Consider the following 21,633-nt stretch of genomic DNA (forward strand, 5'->3'; position numbering starts at 1 on the left):
TCGGTTGCTCCTTTTTTGGCTTTTCGCTAGAAGAGGCCGTTTGGGGGCGACCTGTAGGAAGTGGAAGAGGAGGAAGAACAGGAATCGTGCGAGAAACCATTGGAGGGAACTCTTTGTCAGTAAATTCTGGAACCTTCTTCCTATTCTGTGTTTTATCAGTAGCTTGCTTCCAGATACGTTTAAAATCCGCACGTTTTGTGCAGCTACGGCTGGTGGCTTGGTGACTTTCGCCACAGTTAACGCATTTGCGAGGTTCTTTTTCTGGAAGGCTGCAAGTGCTTGTTAGGTGGTCAGCAGCACACTTGCCACAACGAGTTTTCATGTGACAGTTTCTTGTTCCGTGTCCGAAACCAAGGCAATTTGAACATTGCGTTACATCCCGATGTTGAGGTTTGTATCGGTCCCATTGTACCGAGATGTTGAAGATCTCACTGATTTTTCTTATGCGAGTTATGTTGGCTGATCCTTTCTTGAAGTGGATCAGGTACAAAACATTGGAATACCCATTGTCTGGCGTTTTATGCCTAGTCATCCGATATACAGCTAACGGCTGAATATTGTATGATTGTTCCAGATCTTTTTTAATATCCTCCAACTCAATAGCAGGAAGACCTCGCAACACCACCTTAAATGGTTTTTCAGACGGCGTATCGTGAGTGTAAAACTCATGATTTTTTGATTTCAGGTATGATCCAATTATTTTATATTGCTCCAGGTTGGGACTAGTGATTTTAATCCCGATGCTGCATATTTTAAAAACTGGCTGCAATTTCAGCGCCAGCAGTTCAGTTGTAAAATAAGGTGGTACTTTCACCTTTTTCTCTACATTTACTTTCTCGGTAGTTGGTTCCTCCTCGGTATGGCCATCCAATAAAGCATAGCGGTTTCTTTCTAATATTGGCTCCTTGCCGGTGTCCGATCGATGTCGTTTGTTGGTGCCATGTGGTATGCCTGGGTCGGTTGACCGGGTTTTCCCCATTGTTGTAGTCCTCAAGGGCAGACAGGTAGTTGATGAATCGCAGGTAGACAATCTGAAAAGAGAAATAAATAGCTTTTTAAAAATCAGGTAATGAATGGAGCTCCAAACACGTCCGTCTCTGTCGACGGTCGGAGTGGAATGATAAAAGTTTGCCTCAGCGAGATCCACTGTTTATACTCTAGGCAAGTGTTCCCCTTCAATCTTCTTCTTTTCCTCTGTTCGCGGAGACTTTAAATCCTACGATTTCCCCTTCAATGCTCGTTATTGACAGCTCTGTTCTGGAAAGCACGCAAATGGACAGAACAAATGTAAGGAAAAATGAAAACGCTTAAAGTTTTCATGAATTTTAACCATTTACAAACCAGGAGATTCCAATGTATTTAGTAATTCACAAATGTAGACGAATGTATTATACAAATCTTAGGGAATTTCCGATTCGTTTAGTATGTAAATCGCCAAAATCTGTTCGCGGCAAAAATAGTTATTAACATTAACTTTATTTCATAAAAACGTCACCTGTTTTCTGATTTGGCACCCTTAATGAAATACGTAGTTCTACGTCAAAACGGCATGTAACGCTTTAGATAATTAATTTTTAAATGCTGATAAAAAATATCAGCCAAATCGGTCGAGTAGATCCTGATATATTGATACCACCAATTGAAAAACATGGTTTTGAGAAAAACGCGTTTGAAAATTCGTACAGCAATACTCTGTAACTCCTTCTATTCTCCTTCCTCCTTCTATAAGACCAGGTGATGACCTTGCAGCTTTATGTCATTGTAAACAAACAATGCTTCAATTTATATTCTACTGTGTATATATTGGTGACTAGTGATCCCCGATACAGAAATCAATTATTAATCGAACGAATACGGTGCAACTATCGCAATAAACGAAGCCTGAGACGAGACATGACAATAGGGGGCCGATTCCGGACCACCACTTCTGTCAAACTCGGACCACTTGCAAACAAAATTAACAAAGATAAATATGTTGCCAAATATATTCAAAATTGAATAATTGTTGCATTCACATTTCAATTTAGCGATAATTTCTATAATGGATTTTTTTGGTATATTTTCGTTTCTATTACGTCCGGTGTTCCCGAAGAGAAGGAAACATTGCATCGGAATTTCCACCCTACATCTTTTCGGGATTATTTTGCCATCTAGCATAGCATAATAGCAGCGACCTAACAGAGAAGAGCATTCAATTATTTTCCAACCGTAAAGCAGTTAGCAATATAATTATAATCTAATAACAAATAACAACCAACGCAGCAGAAAAGTATTTAAAATCATATTGGAACTTGAATAAACCATACATACCTACAGAAAAAAAAACCTGAATAAACGCTATGTTATTATTTGGGAATGTATGATTTTATCAATATTTCAGTACTGTTAGTATTTGAACGATATCAAAGTTAAATTATAAGGCCTTATTTCCGTATACACTCCACGGTAAAAACGAATTGAAGTTTATCCGCGATGACAGAGATACGGTATCGATATCTGGAAACGAAATAAGCTTTTAACAAGTCTTACTACTCGGCCCGAAGGCACTTTTAAATTGTTAAAACCTGAATGAAAATTTTTACTTGGCGTTATTTATTTACTTGAAGAACGTCTTTCTTACCCTAACTTGACCTGTTTTCTATACACTTTGCGATATTCTCACTAAAACTACTCATTATAATATAAAATTATCTTCAGACACAATTTTTGTACGAGATTATTTTACCAAATGAAGAAAGCAAAGTTTTCCATTCACAATCAACACTAATATGATACGGAGAAGTTAATTTTCATTCATAATTTCTATTTGAAGAGTGTTCATTCTACCTGAAAACCCATCATTTTCTCTAACTCGTAAAACGAAATTTCATGGCGTGTCGTCCATTCCGTTTTCATCTTGAAGTGTAAACGGTAAGGCCCGTAATCTCTTGATAAATAAAATGAACTTTGAATTTAATTCATATATGTCAACATATCATACACCTACTATCAAATCTACGTTTTCTAGTTTTCTTTATCTCTTCACATTTTATTTTTTGGATACCAAAATAACAGGAAAATACTTATTGTTTAAAATATGTGATATTCGGTCGGAAGATTAATACAAAAAAAATTATGCAACTCAGAAAATACATGATACGAAGAACACATGTTTTTCATGGGAAAATAATCTTCCGAAATTTTATAACATTTGGCAACCTTCACATCTCGCTTCCCTGTTATCTAGCACTTGGTCGAAGAAAATGCAGAAAGAAGAGTAAGAAGCCAGTTGTCACGTCTTGTCTTAGGTGATTACATCGTGTTGGCTCAACCGATCCCGCTTCCGTGCTACCTTCAAAATTTTTGTGTGCAGTCAGCCGATTGCAAAATTCCAGCCGTAAATTGCACTCAACCGAGGGCTGTGTGTTTTTGAAGTTATCCTTTGGCTTGTGTAGAGAAAAAGACTATACCTAAAAGTGTGTTTTTGTTTCCCGAGAATTCGCGTGAAGAAAAAATTGTGTCCGATCGGAAGTTCCCGTGTGTTCTTAGATTGACGACGCAGTTTGTGTGAGCATAACTCTGCAACGTGTCCGAAAAAGTTGTAGAAGTAAAACAAAACGTGTATGATTCTGTACGAAACCGACGGTGTGTAAACTAAATGTATGAGTACAAACAAACTGAAGTGTTTTGTCCAATCAATTTGCATTGTAATAGGTTATTGATAACAACTGTGATTAAATTATCTTAACTTTTTTTAATTAAATGAAGTAATTTTCCGGCTATGACTTTCATTAAATACTTTTTTACCCTCATGTATATTTTCAGGTGATTGCATCCAGAAATCTTTAGATGATATCGCACAAAATTCAGCCATTCGAAATGACGTTCCTTCACAACAAACAGGCTCAAAACAAAAGAATTCTGATACTGGAAATACGTTGTCTAGCAATGAAAGCATGTCTGTTGTCGATGAATTGAAAGGTATGTACAATAGAACAATCAATTTTTTTATTCTTCTAATTTGTTGATTCGTATGTTGTAATTTAAAAACCAAAGATTGTTTAAAGCACTGGTTGGAAAACTTATGAAGCGATCGCCGTTGACGTATTCTATGACCAAAACCGCGTTCTCTCTCGACCTCTCCGTCATTGGTTCCGATCTAAAATTGATTGGATAACAACTCGACAAATATTTGGATTTTTGAAATATTTTGAGCGTATCAGTGGTGCAATGAGTTTGTTCTCTATGATCGGAAAAATTACCGACTGGACCATTTTTGGATCCAAATGCTATTGGATTACATCACGGGAACACCAAGCCAAACTGATGCTATTGGATTACATCACGGGAACACCAAGTCAAACTGATGCTATTGGATTACATCACGGGAACACCAAGCCGAATGCGTAAATGGGTGCGAATATTACTTCGCTCGGACGCATTCATACGCAAACAATTTTTCATGACTGTTCCATGCGAAAGCAGAACAGAAACCGATGCGAGTGAAAGTACTCACGCCTTGCGTATGTCTGCTTTTCGCGTTGACGGTGGAATGGTGTCATCTGGATACGACATTAGTTTGTATGCGACCAGCTATTCTCTATCAGTCGCCCTTAAAGCAGTTTTAAATTGCTAAAATTTGTATGAAATTTTTTTCTTGGTGTTATTTACCTATTAGACGTACGTCGTTATGACCCTAATTTAAAAGATTTTCAGATTTTTCAGATATTCTCACCAGAACATAACATTATAATATAAAATTATCTAGAGACACAATTTTTGCATGATATTTTTTCACTACTTGCAAGCAAAAGTGATTTTCATTTACATAGAGTACTAATTTGGTTTGGGAAAATTAATTCTCATTCATAATTTTGATTTTAAAAGTGTGTTCATTTCTACTGCAACCCCATATTGTCATGCCTACTCCTCCATTCCGTAATACGAAGCTCATGCAAGCGAGCAAAACAAATCACGGTTTCTTCATGTGCCTATATTTTGTGACCGTGTTCGGGAACACATTGCGATCACCAATCATCATCAATGAGCAAGATTGTTATGATTTCAATAGCTTGCTTTCAAAGCAATTTTTAAGCTTTTGAACCGATAAGTGACAATCATATAATTCGTTGACATTTTATCTCTTGGATGAAGTGATTATTATACCACTCCATCCAGCCGGTAAAGAGGTATTAACGTTCAAAACCTTGCAGTCCAGCGTCACTCTCTCGTTTTAGAAACTTTGAACTAACACCCCAGTACAGAAATGAAAGACGTAGTCAAAACCAACATCTTCTATACAATTTTCGACTCTTTTGAGTTGTGTTGGAAAAGTTCTAGAAAGGATAGTAAATCGACGCCTAAAGACCTTTTTAGAGTCTAATAAGCTGCTCGATCCAAGACAGTTCGCTTTTCGTGCGGGAAAATGCACAGAAGATCACCTCGAAGATCTACAGGCTATTGTACATGACGTTATTGAGAAAGATCACCACGCAGATGTGGCATCACTTTATCTAAGTAAAGCATTTGATCAGCATGGAGATATCCAGTATTGAAGAGTCTCTTCGACTGGGTGATCCGTGGAAGACTAGGTTTCTATGTGAAAAGTTTCCTAGAAAATAGAACTCAGAGCCATAGTCAACAACACAAAATCTTCATTGAAAATCCAAGAAAGGGGAATTCCCCAAGGCTCGGTTGTATCGCCAACCCTCTTCATAATTATTATGCAGTCCCTTTTTGCAAAAAATCCGGAAAATGTAAAAATTCTTGTCTATGCGACATTGTGCTAGTACTAGCGACATTGTGCTAGTTTCAGTTAGCGTCACTGCATCAGCAACAAGAAAAACAGGAAGTGGGTTATATCTATGGTATAACCGCAAGGGTGACGTAGGATTATCGTTGATTTAGAGATCATTTGTTTGAATTTGAATCTGAATTCATTCTGAATGAATGAATATTTGGGGGACTTCGAAAACGAGAGTGTTACGTTGGATGCACAAGGTTTTATGCATCCAATATTGGATACGGAAATATTCTACTGATAGGGAAGAATAATCTTCAGAAGCTATTCTGTTAATTGCGATTGATTGAAAAATCACAAAACCAAATGTATTTGGTCACAGTGTTACATGGATAGAAAACATTAAAATAAACTCTTTCACTTGAATGTTATTTTAAATTCCCAGAGGAACTGGCAGATTATTTTCATTAACGATTAGATATTACCACATTTTTTTTTATAGAACAGAGAAGAGATAGTTTTTTTTTTGTTTCGGACTCTGTTGCTTCAAACTGGCTCTACATTAAAAAGTACGCTAAGGAAGACAATTTTGATGATTTCATTTGCAAGATAAGAAAAATTAGTACAGGATTAGTAGTGGAACAACTCAATTAGTGGATGTTAATAACATTTTGGAAGTGAAAAACTTCAAAGTTAATAATTTTTAATGTGTTATTATTAATTTTATCCTAAAATTTTAAATTGAACTACATTGTTTTGCAACAATTAAATTGAAGTTCTTTAACCGCTCTACAATTCGTTCTTTGACGCCCAACTTTCTTTCATTATTTGGAATCTTTCATTATTTGGCTGCAATATCGATCTAAACAATTCCTGGTGAAAATTCAAGCAATATCTTAAAAAATCCCGATTTTTACCCCACTGCATATGTAATAGCCACTTAAACATCACCTTAACGCTAAAAGGCTCTCCTTTCCTTCTTGAAATAAGCTAGAAAAAAATTTTTTTTCCAAGCTGTATATAATCGAGTCCAAAATTGTATATAATCGAATCACATATAATCGAGTCCGACCTGTATATCTATACTCGTCTCCGGCAAGATGCTTAACGGTAGTTTTCGTAGGAGTGTTGCTCTATCTATATCAACTCGGCTGTTTCCGCAACAATAACACCGATCGGTTGGAAAAAGCTCGCAGAATTGTCGTTCAGCAGATCAACAATGCTTACGGAGTGAGACCAAATATCATTCCTCGGGCACGAATGGTTCCTCCCAGGCCGGTTGCTGCGGATGTGGCAGTTAATTATCTTTAAGCGGCACAAAACCCGGTTCCAGCACCTCCAGCTGAGTAACCTCCTGTGGCCGCTTACCTCTTTAAAAATCAATGAGAAAAATTATAAATTGAAATCTATATAATTTTACAAGGTTTTACCTTTAATTCGAATGTAGACGAATGCACAATAAATAATTTGCTGCAGAAACTATAACTTTTAAAACCATTTGCCGTTTTGACGTGGGACTACGTATAACCGGAATATATGGAGGGTAAAATGAAAACCTAAACACAGAACATGCAGGAAAAAATGAAAGATTTCGAATGCTTATAGCTCGAACATTTCTTACTGGATAGGAGAGATGTTTGCATCACTTGATAGGGAATATTTCTACGCATCTATCGCAACTAACAAAATGTTGTTTTTCATTAGATAAACAATTGAATAACTGTAAAATATTAGGCGTTATCTAAACGCCCTAACTGCATCGTTCTGATTGGCCCGATTTACGGTTTCCCTAACACAGCCATCAAAACCAAGCAGCCTTGGGGAAATCGGCATTGCAAATACATGAAAGTAGGGGGACTTTTGTTCTCATCGAAAAATGTTCCCTAACACAGACTTTAAAACCAAGCATGAAGTGTAGATATTGAAAAGAATTGGTCCCAAGATGGATCCTTGAGGAACACCTGCATTCACAATGAATTTCTCTGATGAAATATTGTTTATAGAAACATTGAACGCTCTATCAGAAAGATATTTTTTTATAATTTTTATCAAGTATGTAGGAAAACCAAAGTTCTGAAGCTTGTAAATGAGACCATTATGCCAAACATTATCAAATGCTTTTTCAACATCAAGAAGTGCCATGGCAGATGATTTTGAAACTGACTTGTTTCGTCTGAATTGTAGAGTGACCTTTTCGGAATCCAAACTGCTCATCCAAAAATATATTGTGCTCATCTGCAAAAGCAAGAATGCGCGTTAATATAATTTTTTCGAATACTTTCGAAAATGCTGGGAGAAGGCTAATTGGTCGATAGCTCTTTGAAGAAGAAGGATCTTTTCCGGGTTTTAGTATCGGGATCACTTTTGCCAACTTCCAACTCGAGGGGAAGTAGCCAAGTGATAGACATCTGTTGAAGACAGAAGTCATAATTTCATATAAGTTGTTACTAAGATGTTTCAACTCAATGTTAAATATACTGTCGAAGCCGGAGGCCTTCATATTCTTCAACGAGCGTATAACCGAGATAACCTCTGCAGTCGAGATGATTTCACTCTCTTGAGGTACAGAATGGATATTGTCAATAGCCCTTACAGTATCATTCGCCGAAGCTTCAAATGGACTTGTAATGTTCTGGCCAAGATTGTGTGAACTAGCGAAATGGTTGCCAATTGCATTAGCCTTTTCGGCAGGTGTTATCAATCGTTCTGAATTGTCAGGTTGAAGAAGAGGAGGAATAGGATTAGACTTGGTCTTGAGAATTTTAGCGAGCCTCCAAAAAGGCTTGGAGTTATTCGGAAGTTTACTAATATATTTTGCGAATTTTTTGTTACGGAGATCAATCATTCTGGCCTGGATAACCTTGGTTAACTGATTATACTGTCGTTTCCTCTCTCGAATACCAGTACGTTGGTACTGCCTTCGATAGAGGTTCCGAAGCCTAGTCAAATGTTTAGTAATGGAATCAATTTGAACAGAGTCACTCACCTGAATCGTTTCTGGGATGTGGTTTTGGCGAGCCTGAATAACTGCAGTTTGAATAGAGCTGACTGTTGCTTCGATATCTTCGGGAGATTCAAGAGGTTGATTGAGATCAATGTTGTTGTCAATAAGCTGCTGGAATTCCACCCAATTCGCACGATGATGGTCCCGTCTACATTGTGGCCTCCTGACTACGACATTCACTCCCAATTCAACCATCACTGGGAAGTGATCCGAACTCAACTCGTTAAGGGCAATAGGATCACCGATGTGGCGATCCATGTTGGTAATGAAGAAATCAATTATGGAATGTACTCCAGAACGAGAAATGCGAGTAGGGGTCGCTGGACTAAGAATCCTGTAGCGCCCACACTGTAGATCATCATTTAGAGTCACTCCATATTGATTCCTCCTTTGGTTTCCCCAGGACTGATGTCGAGCATTAATGTCCCCGCCGATGACGTATTTCGACTGCCTTCGTGTTAGCTTGATGATATCGTTTTTAAAAAGCAACGCTGAGCCATCTCTGATTGACGTCTGTTTGGGATAGTAGACCGCAATCACGATAATAGACCCAATCGATGTTGTGATTTCCGCCCCAATAGCTTCGATGATGTTGAGTTTCAGACACGGCAAAAGTCGATATCTGATGTTATTTCTGATGGCTAAGGCAACACCTCCTCCACCAGAACCAGCACGATCCATTCTCAATAGACGATAATTCGGGACTCGAATATTAATATTCGGTTTAAGATGCGTCTCAGTAACGATAGCTACGTCGATGCTGTTTGTCACCAGGAAGTCAGTGAACTCGATAAGCTTACTCTTAAGAGAGCAGGCATTCCAATTAATTAGCCTTAGAGATGACCGATCCATGGTTATAATAAAAATGTAGCATAACTTGTACTTGTTCCTGTTGGTTGCGACAACTTCTAGTCTGTCGATCTAGTTCAAGAACAGGGTTGCAAGTTCTTGCATGCTATAAAGCTCCTCAGTAGAAGAGGAATGAGGTGAAGGTTTTGGTGTAGGTGATAAACCAATAGCTGCAACCTTACTATAGCTCGGTTGCTCCTTTTTTGGCTTTTCGCTAGAAGAGGCCGTTTGGGGGCGACCTGTAGGAAGTGGAAGAGGAGGAAGAACAGGAATCGTGCGAGAAACCATTGGAGGGAACTCTTTGTCAGTAAATTCTGGAACCTTCTTCCTATTCTGTGTTTTATCAGTAGCTTGCTTCCAGATACGTTTAAAATCCGCACGTTTTGTGCAGCTACGGCTGGTGGCTTGGTGACTTTCGCCACAGTTAACGCATTTGCGAGGTTCTTTTTCTGGAAGGCTGCAAGTGCTTGTTAGGTGGTCAGCAGCACACTTGCCACAACGAGTTTTCATGTGACAGTTTCTTGTTCCGTGTCCGAAACCAAGGCAATTTGAACATTGCGTTTCATCCCGATGTTGAGGTTTGTATCGGTCCCATTGTACCGAGATGTTGAAGATCTCACTGATTTCTCTTATGCGAGTTATGTTGGCTGATCCTTTCTTGAAGTGGATCAGGTACAAAACATTGGAATACCCATTGTCTGGCGTTTTATGCCTAGTCATCCGATATACAGCTAACGGCTGAATATTGTATGATTGTTCCAGATCTTTTTTAATATCCTCCAACTCAATAGCAGGAAGACCTCGCAACACCACCTTAAATGGTTTTTCAGACGGCGTATCGTGAGTGTAAAACTCATGATTTTTTGATTTCAGGTATGATCCAATTATTTTATATTGCTCCAGGTTGGGACTAGTGATTTTAATCCCGATGCTGCATATTTTAAAAACTGGCTGCAATTTCAGCGCCAGCAGTTCAGACCTCAAAGTTCCTATATCTCTCGATGTTGTAAAATAAGGTGGTACTTTAACCTTTTTCTCTACATTTACTTTCTCGGTAGTTGGTTCCTCCTCGGTATGGCCATCCAATAAAGCATAGCGGTTTCTTTCTAATATTGGCTCCTTGCCGGTGTCCGATCGATGTCGTTTGTTGGTGCCATGTGGTATGCCTGGGTCGGTTGACCGGGTTTTCCCCATTGTTGTAGTCCTCAAGGGCAGACAGGTAGTTGATGAATCGCAGGTAGACAATCTGAAAAGAGAAATAAATAGCTTTTTAAAAATCAGGTAATGAATGGAGCTCCAAACACGTCCGTCTCTGTCGACGGTCGGAGTGGAATGATAAAAGTTTGCCTCAGCGAGATCCACTGTTTATACTCTAGGCAAGTGTTCCCCTTCAATCTTCTTCTTTTCCTCTATTCGCGGAGACTTTAAATCCTACGATTTCCCCTTCAATGCTCGTTATTGACAGCTCTGTTCTGGAAAGCACGCAAATGGACAGAACAAATGTAAGGAAAAATGAAAACGCTTAAAGTTTTCATGAATTTTAACCATTTACGAACCAGGAGATTCCAATGTATAGCATATTAAACAAATCTTAGGGAATTTCCGATTCGTTTAGTATGTAAATCGCCAAAATCTGTTCGCGGCAAAAATAGTTATTAACATTAACTTTATTTCATAAAAACGTGACCTGTTTTCTGATTTGGCACCCTTAATGAAAGACGTAGTTCTACGTCAAAACGGCATGTAACGCTTTAGATAATTAATTTTTAAATGCTGATAAAAAATATCAGCCAAATCGGTCGAGTAGATCCTGATATATTGATACCACCAATTGAAAAACATGGTTTTGAGAAAAACGCGTTTGAAAATTCGTACAGCAATACTCTGTAACTCCTTCTATTCTCCTTCCTCCTTCTATAAGACCAGGTGATGACCTTGCAGCTTTATGTCATTGTAAACAAACAATGCTTCAATTTATATTCTACTGTGTATATATTGGTGACTAGTGATCCCCGATACAGAAATCAATTATTAATCGAACGAATACGGTGCAACTATCGCAATAAACGAAGCCTGAGACGAGACATGACAATAGGGGGCCGATTCCGGACCACCACTTCTGTCAAACTCGGACCACTTGCAAACAAAATTAACAAAGATAAATATGTTGCCAAATATATTCAAAATTGAATAATTGTTGCATTCACATTTCAATTTAGCGATAATTTCTATAATGGATTTTTTTGGTATATTTTCGTTTCTATTACGTCCGGTGTTCCCGAAGAGAAGGAAACATTGCATCGGAATTTCCACCCTACATCTTTTCGGGATTATTTTGCCATCTAGCATAGCATAATAGCAGCGACCTAACAGAGAAGAGCATTCAATTATTTTCCAACCGTAAAGCAGTTAGCAATATAATTATAATCTAATAACAAATAACAACCAACGCAGCAGAAAAGTATTTAAAATCATATTGGAACTTGAATAAACCATACATACCTACAGAAAAAAAAACCTGAATAAACGCTATGTTATTATTTGGGAATGTATGATTTTATCAATATTTCAGTACTGTTAGTATTTGAACGATATCAAAGTTAAATTATAAGGCCTTATTTCCGTATACACTCCACGGTAAAAACGAATTGAAGTTTATCCGCGATGACAGAGATACGGTATCGATATCTGGAAACGAAATAAGCTTTTAACAAGTCTTACTACTCGGCCCGAAGGCACTTTTAAATTGTTAAAACCTGAATGAAAATTTTTACTTGGCGTTATTTATTTACTTGAAGAACGTCTTTCTTACCCTAACTTGACCTGTTTTCTATACACTTTACGATATTCTCACTAAAACTACTCATTATAATATAAAATTATCTTCAGACACAATTTTTGTACGAGATTATTTTACCAAATGAAGAAAGCAAAGTTTTCCATTCACAATCAACACTAATATGATACGGAGAAGTTAATTTTCATTCATAATTTCTATTTGAAGAGTGTTCATTCTACCTGAAAACCCATCATTTTCTCTAACTCGTAAAACGAAATTTCATGGCGTGTCGTCCATTCCGTTTTCATCTTGAAGTGTAAACGGTAAGGCCCGTAATCTCTTGATAAATAAAATGAACTTTGAATTTAATTCATATATGTCAACATATCATACACCTACTATCAAATCTACGTTTTCTAGTTTTCTTTATCTCTTCACATTTTATTTTTTGGATACCAAAATAACAGGAAAATACTTATTGTTTAAAATATGTGATATTCGGTCGGAAGATTAATACAAAAAAAATTATGCAACTCAGAAAATACATGATACGAAGAACACATGTTTTTCATGGGAAAATAATCTTCCGAAATTTTATAACATTTGGCAACCTTCACATCTCGCTTCCCTGTTATCTAGCACTTGGTCGAAGAAAATGCAGAAAGAAGAGTAAGAAGCCAGTTGTCACGTCTTGTCTTAGGTGATTACATCGTGTTGGCTCAACCGATCCCGCTTCCGTGCTACCTTCAAAATTTTTGTGTGCAGTCAGCCGATTGCAAAATTCCAGCCGTAAATTGCACTCAACCGAGGGCTGTGTGTTTTTGAAGTTATCCTTTGGCTTGTGTAGAGAAAAAGACTATACCTAAAAGTGTGTTTTTGTTTCCCGAGAATTCGCGTGAAGAAAAAATTGTGTCCGATCGGAAGTTCCCGTGTGTTCTTAGATTGACGACGCAGTTTGTGTGAGCATAACTCTGCAACGTGTCCGAAAAAGTTGTAGAAGTAAAACAAAACGTGTATGATTCTGTACGAAACCGACGGTGTGTAAACTAAATGTATGAGTACAAACAAACTGAAGTGTTTTGTCCAATCAATTTGCATTGTAATAGGTTATTGATAACAACTGTGATTAAATTATCTTAACTTTTTTTAATTAAATTAAGTAATTTTCCGGCTATGACTTTCATTAAATACTTTTTTACCCTCATGTATATTTTCAGGTGATTGCATCCAGAAATCTTTAGATGATATCGCACAAAATTCAGCCATTCGAAATGACGTTCCTTCACAACAAACAGGCTCAAAACAAAAGAATTCTGATACTGGAAATACGTTGTCTAGCAATGAAAGCATGTCTGTTGTCGATGAATTGAAAGGTATGTACAATAGAACAATCAATTTTTTTATTCTTCTAATTTGTTGATTCGTATGTTGTAATTTAAAAACCAAAGATTGTTTAAAGCACTGGTTGGAAAACTTATGAAGCGATCGCCGTTGACGTATTCTATGACCAAAACCGCGTTCTCTCTCGACCTCTCCGTCATTGGTTCCGATCTAAAATTGATTGGATAACAACTCGACAAATATTTGGATTTTTGAAATATTTTGAGCGTATCAGTGGTGCAATGAGTTTGTTCTCTATGATCGGAAAAATTACCGACTGGACCATTTTTGGATCCAAATGCTATTGGATTACATCACGGGAACACCAAGCCAAACTGATGCTATTGGATTACATCACGGGAACACCAAGTCAAACTGATGCTATTGGATTACATCACGGGAACACCAAGCCGAATGCGTAAATGGGTGCGAATATTACTTCGCTCGGACGCATTCATACGCAAACAATTTTTCATGACTGTTCCATGCGAAAGCAGAACAGAAACCGATGCGAGTGAAAGTACTCACGCCTTGCGTATGTCTGCTTTTCGCGTTGACGGTGGAATGGTGTCATCTGGATACGACATTAGTTTGTATGAGACCAGCTATTCTCTATCAGTCGCCCTTAAAGCAGTTTTAAATTGCTAAAATTTGTATGAAATATTTTTCTTGGTGTTATTTACCTATTAGACGTACGTCGTTATGACCCTAATTTAAACGATTTTCAGATTTTTCAGATATTCTCACCAGAACATAACATTATAATATAAAATTATCTAGAGACACAATTTTTGCATGATATTTTTTCACTACTTGCAAGCAAAAGTGATTTTCATTTACATAGAGTACTAATTTGGTTTGGGAAAATTAATTCTCATTCATAATTTTGATTTTAAAAGTGTGTTCATTTCTACTGCAACCCCATATTGTCATGCCTACTCCTCCATTCCGTAATACGAAGCTCATGCAAGCGAGCAAAACAAATCACGGTTTCTTCATGTGCCTATATTTTGTGACCGTGTTCGGGAACACATTGCGATCACCAATCATCATCAATGAGCAAGATTGTTATGATTTCAATAGCTTGCTTTCAAAGCAATTTTTAAGCTTTTGAACCGATAAGTGACAATCATATAATTCGTTGACATTTTATCTCTTGGATGAAGTGATTATTATACCACTCCATCCAGCCGGTAAAGAGGTATTAACGTTCAAAACCTTGCAGTCCAGCGTCACTCTCTCGTTTTAGAAACTTTGAACTAACACCCCGGTACAGAAATGAAAGACGTAGTCAAAACCAACATCTTCTATACAATTTTCGACTCTTTTGAGTTGTGTTGGAAAAGTTCTAGAAAGGATAGTAAATCGACGCCTAAAGACCTTTTTAGAGTCTAATAAGCTGCTCGATCCAAGACAGTTCGCTTTTCGTGCGGGAAAATGCACAGAAGATCACCTCGAAGATCTACAGGCTATTGTACATGACGTTATTGAGAAAGATCACCACGCAGATGTGGCATCACTTTATCTAAATAAAGCATTTGATCAGCATGGAGATATCCAGTATTGAAGAGTCTCTTCGACTGGGTGATCCGTGGAAGACTAGGTTTCTATGTGAAAAGTTTCCTAGAAAATAGAACTCAGAGCCATAGTCAACAACACAAAATCTTCATTGAAAATCCAAGAAAGGGGAATTCCCCAAGGCTCGGTTGTATCGCCAACCCTCTTCATAATTATTATGCAGTCCCTTTTTGCAAAAAATCCGGAAAATGTAAAAATTCTTGTCTATGCGACATTGTGCTAGTACTAGCGACATTGTGCTAGTTTCAGTTAGCGTCACTGCATCAGCAACAAGAAAAACAGGAAGTGGGTTATATCTATGGTATAACCGCAAGGGTGACGTAGGATTATCGTTGATTTAGAGATCATTTGTTTGAATTTGAATCTGAATTCATTCTGAATGAATGAATATTTGGGGGACTTCGAAAACGAGAGTGTTACGTTGGATGCACAAGGTTTTATGCATCCAATATTGGATACGGAAATATTCTACTGATAGGGAAGAATAATCTTCAGAAGCTATTCTGTTAATTGCGATTGATTGAAAAATCACAAAACCAAATGTATTTGGTCACAGTGTTACATGGATAGAAAACATTAAAATAAACTCTTTCACTTGAATGTTATTTTAAATTCCCAGAGGAACTGGCAGATTATTTTCAGTAACGATTAGATATTACCACATTTTTTTTTATAGAACAGAGAAGAGATAGTTTTTTTTTGTTTCGGACTCTGTTGCTTCAAACTGGCTCTACATTAAAAAGTACGATAAGGAAGACAATTTTGATGATTTCATTTGCAAGATAAGAAAAATTAGTACAGGATTAGTAGTGGAACAACTCAATTAGTGGATGTTAATAACATTTTGGAAGTGAAAAACTTCAAAGTTAATAATTTTTAATGTGTTATTATTAATTTTATCCTAAAATTTTAAATTGAACTACATTGTTTTGCAACAATTAAATTGAAGTTCTTTAACCGCTCTACAATTCGTTCTTTGACGCCCAACTTTCTTTCATTATTTGGAATCTTTCATTATTTGGCTGCAATATCGATCTAAACAATTCCTGGTGAAAATTCAAGCAATATCTTAAAAAATCCCGATTTTTACCCCACTGCATATGTAATAGCCACTTAAACATCACCTTAACGCTGAAAGGCTCTCCTTTCCTTCTTGAAATAAGCTAGAAAATTTTTTTTTTTCCAAGCTGTATATAATCGAGTCCAAAATTGTATATAATCGAATCACATATAATCGAGTCCGACCTGTATATCTATACTCGTCTCCGGCAAGATGCTTAACGGTAGTTTTCGTAGGAGTGTTGCTCTATCTATATCAACTCGGCTGTTTCCGCAACAATAACACCGATCGGTTGGAAAAAGCTCGCAGAATTGTCGTTCAGCAGATCAACAATGCTTACGGAGTGAGACCAAATATCATTCCTCGGGCACGAATGGTTCCTCCCAGGCCGGTTGCTGCGGATGTGGCAGTTAATTATCTTTAAGCGGCACAAAACCCGGTTCCAGCACCTCCAGCTGAGTAACCTCCTGTGGCCGCTTACCTCTTTAAAAATCAATGAGAAAAATTATAAATTGAAATCTATATAATTTTACAAGGTTTTACCTTTAATTCGAATGTAGACGAATGCACAATAAATAATTTGCTGCAGAAACTATAACTTTTAAAACCATTTGCTGTTTTGACGTGGGACTACGTATAACCGGAATATATGGAGGGTAAAATGAAAACCTAAACACAGAACATGCAGGAAAAAATGAAAGATTTCGAATGCTTATAGCTCGAACATTTCTTACTGGATAGGAGAGATGTTTGCATCACTTGATAGGGAATATTTCTACGCATCTATCGCAACTAACAAAATGTTGTTTTTCATTAGATAAACAATTGAATAACTGTAAAATATTAGGCGTTATCTAAACGCCCTAACTGCATCGTTCTGATTGGCCCGATTTACGGTTTCCCTAACACAGCCATCAAAACCAAGCAGCCTTGGGGAAATCGGCATTGCAAATACATGAAAGTAGGGGGACTTTTGTTCTCATCGAAAAATGTTCCCTAACACAGACTTTAAAACCAAGCATGAAGTGTAGATATTGAAAAGAATTGGTCCCAAGATGGATCCTTGAGGAACACCTGCATTCACAATGAATTTCTCTGATGAAATATTGTTTATAGAAACATTGAACGCTCTATCAGAAAGATATTTTTTTATAATTTTTATCAAGTATGTAGGAAAACCAAAGTTCTGAAGCTTGTAAATGAGACCATTATGCCAAACATTATCAAATGCTTTTTCAACATCAAGAAGTGCCATGGCAGATGATTTTGAAACTGACTTGTTTCGTCTGAATTGTAGAGTGACCTTTTCGGAATCCAAACTGCTCATCCAAAAATATATTGTGCTCATCTGCAAAAGCAAGAATGCGCGTTAATATAATTTTTTCGAATACTTTCGAAAATGCTGGGAGAAGGCTAATTGGTCGATAGCTCTTTGAAGAAGAAGGATCTTTTCCGGGTTTTAGTATCGGGATCACTTTTGCCAACTTCCAACTCGAGGGGAAGTAGCCAAGTGATAGACATCTGTTGAAGACAGTAGTCATAATTTCATATAAGTTGTTACTAAGATGTTTCAACTCAATGTTAAATATACTGTCGAAGCCGGGGGCCTTCATATTCCTCAACGAGCGTATAACCGAGATAACCTCTGCAGTCGAGATGATTTCACTCTCTTGAGGTACAGAATGGATATTGTCAATAGCCCTTACAGTATCATTCGCCGAAGCTTCAAATGGACTTGTAATGTTCTGGCCAAGATTGTGTGAACTAGCGAAATGGTTGCCAATTGCATTAGCCTTTTCGGCAGGTGTTATCAATCGTTCTGAATTGTCAGGTTGAAGAAGAGGAGGAATAGGATTAGACTTGGTCTTGAGAATTTTAGCGAGCCTCCAAAAAGGCTTGGAGTTATTCGGAAGTTTACTAATATATTTTGCGAATTTTTTGTTACGGAGATCAATCATTCTGGCCTGGATAACCTTGGTTAACTGATTATACTGTCGTTTCCTCTCTCGAATACCAGTACGTTGGTACTGCCTTCGATAGAGGTTCCGAAGCCTAATCAAATGTTTAGTAATGGAATCAATTTGAACAGAGTCACTCACCTGAATCGTTTCTGGGATGTGGTTTTGGCGAGCCTGAATAACTGCAGTTTGAATAGAGCTGACTGTTGCTTCGATATCTTCGGGAGATTCAAGAGGTTGATTGAGATCAATGTTGTTGTCAATAAGCTGCTGGAATTCCACCCAATTCGCACGATGATGGTCCCGTCTACATTTGTGGCCTCCTGACTACGACATTCACTTCCAATTCAACCATCACTGGGAAGTGATCCGAACTCAACTCGTTAAGGGCAATAGGATCACCGATGTGGCGATCCATGTTGGTAATGAAGAAATCAATTATGGAATGTACTCCAGAACGAGAAATGCGAGTAGGGGTCGCTGGACTAAGAATCCTGTAGCGCCCACACTGTAGATCATCATTTAGAGTCACTCCATATTGATTCCTCCTTTGGTTTCCCCAGGACTGATGTCGAGCATTAATGTCCCCGCCGATGACGTATTTCGACTGCCTTCGTGTTAGCTTGATGATATCGTTTTTAAGAAGCAACGCTGAGCCATCTCTGATTGACGTCTGTTTGGGATAGTAGACCGCAATCACGATAATAGACCCAATCGATGTTGTGATTTCCGCCCCAATAGCTTCGATGATGTTGAGTTTCAGACACGGCAAAAGTCGATATCTGATGTTATTTCTGATGGCTAAAGCAACACCTCCTCCACCAGAACCAGCACGATCCATTCTCAATAGACGATAATTCGGGACTCGAATATTAATATTCGGTTTAAGATGCGTCTCAGTAACGATAGCTACGTCGATGCTGTTTGTCACCAGGAAGTCAGTGAACTCGATAAGCTTACTCTTAAGAGAGCAGGCATTCCAATTAATTAGCCTTAGAGATGACCGATCCATGGTTATAATAAAAATGTAGCATAACTTGTACTTGTTCCTGTTGGTTGCGACAACTTCTAGTCTGTCGATCTAGTTCAAGAACAGGGTTGCAAGTTCTTGCATGCTATAAAGCTCCTCAGTAGAAGAGGAATGAGGTGAAGGTTTTGGTGTAGGTGATAAACCAATAGCTGCAACCTTACTATAGCTCGGTTGCTCCTTTTTTGGCTTTTCGCTAGAAGAGGCCGTTTGGGGGCGACCTGTAGGAAGTGGAAGAGGAGGAAGAACAGGAATCGTGCGAGAAACCATTGGAGGGAACTCTTTGTCAGTAAATTCTGGAACCTTCTTCCTATTCTGTGTTTTATCAGTAGCTTGCTTCCAGATACGTTTAAAATCCGCACGTTTTGTGCAGCTACGGCTGGTGGCTTGGTGACTTTCGCCACAGTTAACGCATTTGCGAGGTTCTTTTTCTGGAAGGCTGCAAGTGCTTGTTAGGTGGTCAGCAGCACACTTGCCACAACGAGTTTTCATGTGACAGTTTCTTGTTCCGTGTCCGAAACCAAGGCAATTTGAACATTGCGTTTCATCCCGATGTTGAGGTTTGTATCGGTCCCATTGTACCGAGATGTTGAAGATCTCACTGATTTCTCTTATGCGCGTTATGTTGGCTGATCCTTTCTTGAAGTGGATCAGGTACAAAACATTGGAATACCCATTGTCTGGCGTTTTATGCCTAGTCATCCGATATACAGCTAACGGCTGAATATTGTATGATTGTTCCAGATCTTTTTTAATATCCTCCAACTCAATAGCAGGAAGACCTCGCAACACCACCTTAAATGGTTTTTCAGACGGCGTATCGTGAGTGTAAAACTCATGATTTTTTGATTTCAGGTATGATCCAATTATTTTATATTGCTCCAGGTTGGGACTAGTGATTTTAATCCCGATGCTGCATATTTTAAAAACTAGCTGCAATTTCAGCGCCAGCAGTTCAGACCTCAAAGTTCCTATATCTCTCGATGTTGTAAAATAAGGTGGTACTTTCACCTTTTTCTCTACATTTACTTTCTCGGTAGTTGGTTCCTCCTCGGTATGGCCATCCAATAAAGCATAGCGGTTTCTTTCTAATATTGGCTCCTTGCCGGTGTCCGATCGATGTCGTTTGTTGGTGCCATGTGGTATGCCTGGGTCGGTTGACCGGGTTTTCCCCATTGTTGTAGTCCTCAAGGGCAGACAGGTAGTTGATGAATCGCAGGTAGACAATCTGAAAAGAGAAATAAATAGCTTTTTAAAAATCAGGTAATGAATGGAGCTCCAAACACGTCCGTCTCTGTCGACGGTCGGAGTGGAATGATAAAAGTTTGCCTCAGCGAGATCCACTGTTTATACTCTAGGCAAGTGTTCCCCTTCAATCTTCTTCTTTTCCTCTGTTCGCGGAGACTTTAAATCCTACGATTTCCCCTTCAATGCTCGTTATTGACAGCTCTGTTCTGGAAAGCACGCAAATGGACAGAACAAATGTAAGGAAAAATGAAAACGCTTAAAGTTTTCATGAATTTTAACCATTTACGAACCAGGAGATTCCAATGTATAGCATATTAAACAAATCTTAGGGAATTTCCGATTCGTTTAGTATGTAAATCGCCAAAATCTGTTCGCGGCAAAAATAGTTATTAACATTAACTTTATTTCATAAAAACGTGACCTGTTTTCTGATTTGGCACCCTTAATGAAAGACGTAGTTCTACGTCAAAACGGCATGTAACGCTTTAGATAATTAATTTTTAAATGCTGATAAAAAATATCAGCCAAATCGGTCGAGTAGATCCTGATATATTGATACCACCAATTGAAAAACATGGTTTTGAGAAAAACGCGTTTGAAAATTCGTACAGCAATACTCTGTAACTCCTTCTATTCTCCTTCCTCCTTCTATAAGACCAGGTGATGACCTTGCAGCTTTATGTCATTGTAAACAAACAATGCTTCAATTTATATTCTACTGTGTATATATTGGTGACTAGTGATCCCCGATACAGAAATCAATTATTAATCGAACGAATACGGTGCAACTATCGCAATAAACGAAGCCTGAGACGAGACATGACAATAGGGGGCCGATTCCGGACCACCACTTCTGTCAAACTCGGACCACTTGCAAACAAAATTAACAAAGATAAATATGTTGCCAAATATATTCAAAATTGAATAATTGTTGCATTCACATTTCAATTTAGCGATAATTTCTATAATGGATTTTTTTTGTATATTTTCGTTTCTATTACGTCCGGTGTTCCCGAAGAGAAGGAAACATT

Source organism: Toxorhynchites rutilus, unplaced genomic scaffold (assembly GCF_029784135.1).
Source record: "Toxorhynchites rutilus septentrionalis strain SRP unplaced genomic scaffold, ASM2978413v1 HiC_scaffold_6, whole genome shotgun sequence".
In the NCBI taxonomy this organism is placed as follows: Eukaryota; Metazoa; Arthropoda; class Insecta; order Diptera; family Culicidae; genus Toxorhynchites; species Toxorhynchites rutilus.